General features: G+C 43.5%; 1 protein-coding gene across 1 annotated transcript in view; it reads left to right on the plus strand.

Moving 5' to 3' along the window:
• Positions 1-5644, plus strand: part of fer1l6 (fer-1 like family member 6) — a 101165-nt gene that overhangs the window by 45806 nt on the left and 49715 nt on the right. The gene's annotated exons all lie outside the window — the stretch shown is intronic.

The following is a 5644-nucleotide window of genomic DNA, read 5'->3' on the forward strand; positions in this document are numbered from 1 at the left end:
GGGGCAAAAAGTGTGTGTGCTGGGTGAGTGGGGTCCTTCATGATGCAGGTGGCCCTCTTCCTGCATCTGGAGGTGTAGATGTCTGTGATGGTGGGGAGACTGACTCCAACATCTTCTGTGCAGCCTTCACCACTCTCTGCAAAGCTTTTCTTTCTTTAAAGCTTTCCTTTCTTTTTCCTTTAAAGACAGCAGTTGAGAAATATTGTCTGGGGTCCGAACAGCCCGGAACTTAAAATAAATTACAGGAGTTTTAAAATACACAGAATAACCTTTATTTTGAAAGTGAAAAAACATGTTTTATTATGAAACTAATGAAAAAAATATGACAGAACAAGGTAAAAATGTGCGTTTGCATGTTTCTACGTCCATCTTGCTTCAGCTCTGAGCAGTTTTCAGTCCATGATGCTGACGTCACGATGAGGTGGTAGATGTCCCTCAGACATGATGTCCTCAATGTTTGGTCTCATCTGTCCACAGCACTGTCTTCCACAGGTGTGATGTCCTCTTCCAGTCCACTCCTCCATGAAGTCCAGCTCTGTGCAGCTTCTAGTGGTCCTCTAGACAGATCCTCCATCATTCAGCTCCGTTAGGGATGTTGCTCTGGTCCACTCTGTGACTTTTGGTGGATGAACCTCTCCTAGCAGGTCTGCTGTGATTACATCATCTTTCCATTTCTAATAATGGATCTAATGGAGCTTTGTGTTTTTTCTTATAGTCCACCTCTGATGTGTTCTTCTCTTTGACTTTGACTATGACCTGTGTGGAGACTTCCTTGGTCTTCTTGATGTCTCTTTTTTGTTGGTAGTCCTTCATACTTTGAGGTTTGTCCCTGGAATCCATTAGAACATGTGAATCTATAATATCAATATAATCTCAAGTTTAAACCATCTCTTCCATCAATCATGATGGGCAATGTGAGATCGCTGGGAAACAAGTTGGATGAACTTCAGGCCCTAACAAGGACCCATCCAGAGTATGGGGAATGCAGTGTGATGTGTTTCACTGAGACATGGCTGCAGGATCATATCCCTGACTCCAGCGTTTCCTTGCCAGGCTTTCTGACCATACAGGCAGATAGAGATTTAAAGAGGGGTGGCAAAAGGAAAGGAGGTGGGTTGGCAGTGCTCGTGAACAGCAGATGATGTAATCCTGGACATGTTACTGTGAAGTGTCGTCTCTGCAGTCCAGATATTGAACTGTTAGCTCTAAGTTGTCATCCATATTATTTGCCAAGAGAGTTCACCAGTGTTATTTTGGCAACTGTTTATTTTCCACCCAATGCTGTTGCTGAGACTGCATGTGATGTCATCAGCTCCGAGGTTGCTAAGCAACAGACACATTACCCTAGTGCGTTTATTGCAATATCTGGAGATTTTATTCATGCATCTCTCTCTGCTACACTTTCAACAGTGACTTGACAACAGTTTGTCAGCTGCTCTACCAGAGAAAACAATACGCTGGACTTGTTTTATGCAAATGTCAAGGATTCATACATCGCTAAAGCAAGACCCCCTCTTGGTAAATCAGATCACAATCTAGTGTTTCTCTGCTCAAAATATAAACCCCTTGTTCAGAGGTAACCTGCAATAAAGAGAACAGTGAGAAAATGGTCAATGGAAGCTGAAGAAGCCCTGCGGGGTTGTTTTGACGCTACAGACTGGGATGCACTGTGCCAGCCACATGGAGAGGACATCGATGCCATGACTGAGTGTGTGACCGACTATATAAACTTCTGTGTAAACAACACCATCCCCACCAGAACAGTGAGAAGCTTCCCCAATAACAAACCCTGAATCACCACTGACCTGAAGGAACTGCTAAACCAGAAAAAAAGAGCCTTCAAGGAGGGACAGGGAATTATTGAGGAGCACACAGAAGCAACTAAAAGTCAAGATAAGAAACAGCAGGAGGTGTACAAGAAGAAACTGGAGAGCAAGCTCCAACAGAACAGTATCAGAGAGGTGTGGTCAGGGATAAAACGGATCACAGGCTTCAAGCAGAAGGAGGATCAGAAGGATGGAAGCCTGGACAGAGCCAATGAACTGAACACGTTCTTGAATAGGTTCAGTTCAGGAACAAGCTCAGCATCCTCCTCTCTTGCCCACAGCCAAACATACATACCACCGTCCATTGACCCAAGGCTGTCCTGTCACACCTCAAATATTGTATCTACCACCTCAGTCATGGACCCTTCTTCTACATATTGGTCTTCAACTAAATCAGAAGATGCTGATACCTCCTTTGCCTCCCCCCTCTGCATCTCCAGAAGTCAGGTGAGGAAGCAGCTGGAGAGACTGAACCAGAATAAGGCTGCATGTCCAGATGGTGTCAGTCCCAGAGTCCTTAAGGTCTGTGCAGAGCAGCTCTGTGGGGTTCTGCAGCATCTCTTCAACCTTAGCCTGACCCAGGAGAAGGTTCCAGTGTTGTGGAAAACCTCCTGCCTTGTTCCAGTGCCAAAGAAAATGCACCCATCAGTCCTCAATGACTATAGACCTGTTGCCCTGACATCCCACATCATGAAGGTCCTAGAGACTTCTGCTGACCCACCTGACTAAACAAACAAGCACATATCAGGACCCACTGCAGTTTGCTTATCAGCATGGACTTGGAGTTGAAGATGCCATCATACACCTGCTTCCTCAAACTCACTGTCATATAGAAAAGGCAGATAGCACTGTGAGAGTCATGTTCTTTGATTTCTCCAGTGCATTTAACACAATCCAGCCTGACCTGCTTTGTCAGAAACTCCAGAAGACTCAGGTGGAGGCCTCAACAATCACCTGGATCAAAGACTCCCTGACAAACAGACCACAGTTTGTGAGACTGAAGGGTTGTGTGTCTGACCAGGTGGTCAGTAGCTCAGGAGCTCCACAGGGGACTGTACTCTCACCATTCCTTTTCACTCTGTACACCTCAGATTTCCAGTATAAAACAGACTCCTGTCATCTGCAGAAATATTCTGATGACCCTGCAGTAGTCGGGTGTATCAGAGATGAACAAGAAGCTGAGTACAGGGAACTGGTGGACCGCTTTGTGGCATGGTGTGGAAACAATCATCTCATCTTGAATGTGAACAAAACAAAGGAGATGATTGTAGATTTCAGGAGAATCAGGAACAGGTCCAACCCTATTTCCATCATGGGATAAGAAGTGGAGGTGGTGGAGAAGTATAAATACCTTGGGGTTCACCTGGACAACAGACTGGACTGGAGATGCAACAGTGAAGCGTCTACAAGAAGGGACAGAGCAGACTGTACTTCTTGAGGAAGCTGAAGTCCTTCAACGTTTGCAGCAAGATGCTGCATATCTTCTATAAGTCTGTTGTAGAGAGCACTGTCTCTTCTGCATCATCTGCTGGAGGAGCAGCACCAGAGCAAGAGACTTAAAAAAGATCAACAAGCTCATAAAGAAGGCTGGCTCAGTTCTGGGGACTCCTCTAGAACCTCTGGAGATGATTGTACAAAGAAGGATTCTTCATCAAATGAAGAACATTATAGACAACCCTCAGCATCCTCTTCATCAGACTGTCATACAGCAACAGACTGTCATACAGCAACAGAGTGTCTTCAGTCAGAGGATTCTTCAGATCTGCTGCAAGACAGATGCTACAAGAGATCCTTCCTGCCCACAGCCATCAGCATCTAGAACAACTCATTAATGAAACCAGGATGGTGAGTTACCACAACATATAATTTCCCTCTGGGATTAATAAAGTAGTTTTGAACTGGAATTGAATTTGAATTGAATAACAAGACCACCTGACTCGTAACTTATGTGGCTTCTGAAGGAAACACATCTCTGCACAGTTCTGGAACGATTTATAATCATTTAAAAACATTCTCTTCTTTTATATGTCCCCTGTCTCATAGAAGACAAGAGCTCTGTCCTTGTGTCCTGATGATAGATGTGATCTGCTAATTTGACCTCAGATGATCTTTCTCTGTCTGAGGTGTAAAAACTGTCTTGATGCTGCAGAGTGCTAAAAATAAAGCAGAATTTGCAGTTAAAATGAAGAAAAGCTCACCGCTGCTGGGAGGCAGGGTCTCCTGAAGGATCCATGAGGCTGAAGACCCAAAGAACTCAAGTTTTCCCAACCGAGCTCCAGGAAGGTCCGTCATGAACCAAACCAGCAGAACTTGTGTTGGTTTTCTTCACCTCGCCAGTGAAAATAGTTTTCTTCAGACAAAAGGATGTTGACAGATCACTCGTCAGTTTTGGCAGCAGAAGCAAAGTTCCTGTTGGTTGTCAGACGATCTTCAGTCCTAAAAGAAAAACCTCCTCATGTTTCCTCCTCGTTCCCCAGTGAACAAAGATGATCCAGCCTGAGGCTTAAATACACCAGCCTGCCCTCGAACAACATGTCTCTGTTTACCGGCCTGTGGTTTCAGGCTCTCACTGCTCTGACTGGTTCTGGTGAAGGTCCGGTCCTCCTGCTCATCATCTCAGATGGTTTTCATTAGATCAGACAATTAATGATCCATCAATGGTCAATGTCAGAAACAGCCACCAAATAATAACAACGTGTTGGGCCTCATCAGGATGTACAGATTGATGATTATCCTGATTTATTTATGGTAAGGGGCAGCTGTGGTTGAGTGGTTAGCGCAGTCGTCATCCTTTAGGAGAGTTGTGGGTTCGATTCCACCAGCAGTCACATGTTGAAGTGTCCCTGGGCAAAACATTGAACCCTCATTGCCTCTGATGTGTGTCCCATCGGTGTATGAAAATGATAAAGTGCTGATTAGTCTTTGTACAGATCTAGTAAAGTGTGGTATGAACGTGTGTGTAGTAGAATGCTGTATGAATGTGTGTGTAGTAGTGTGCTGTAGGAATGTGTGTGTAGTAGAGTACTGCATGAATGTGTGTGTAGTAGAGTGCTGTATGAATGTGTGTGTAGTAGAGTGCTGTATGAATATGAGTAGTAGAGTGCTGTATGAATGTGTGTAATAAAGTACTGCATGAATATGTGTGTAGTAGAGGGCTGAAATGAAAGTGTATGGTATTTTGTTGTTGATGATTGTGTTCATCCATTTTGCTTTTACTCCCTGACATTTAATGCAGGGTGATTTGATTGAGTGTTTCATTCTTTCTTATTATATTTAATGTTTTTATGCTTTTATTCATGTTGCTGTAATATCTTGTTATTAATATTTGATGCTGTGATCTTTTTTGGTAAGCACTTTGATAACAGTTACTGCTTTAAATGTGCTACATAAATAAAAGTGACTTGACTTACTGTATGAATGTGTGTAGTAGAGTCCTGTATGAATGTGTGTGTGTAGTAGAGTGCTGTATGAATGTGTGTGTGTAGTAGAGTACTGTATGAATGTGTGTAATAGAGTGCTGTATGAATGTGTATAGTAGAGCGCTGTATGTTTGTGTGTAGGAGAGCGTTGTATCAATATGTGTAGTAGAGTGCTGTATGAATGTGTGTAGTAGAGTGCTGTAAGAATGTGTGTAGTAGAGAACTGTATGAATGTGTGTAGTAGAGTGCTGTATGAATGTGTGTAGTAGAGTCCTGTATGAATGTGTGTGGTAGTATAGCGCTGTATGAATGTGTGTAGTAGAACGCTGTATGAATGTGTGTAGTAGAGCATTGTATGAATGTGTGTAGTAGAGCATTGTATGAATGTGTGTAGTGGAG

This window comes from Nematolebias whitei, chromosome 13, assembly GCF_014905685.2.
Source record: "Nematolebias whitei isolate Nwh7 chromosome 13, NemWhi1, whole genome shotgun sequence".
NCBI lineage: Eukaryota > Metazoa > Chordata > Actinopteri > Cyprinodontiformes > Rivulidae > Nematolebias > Nematolebias whitei.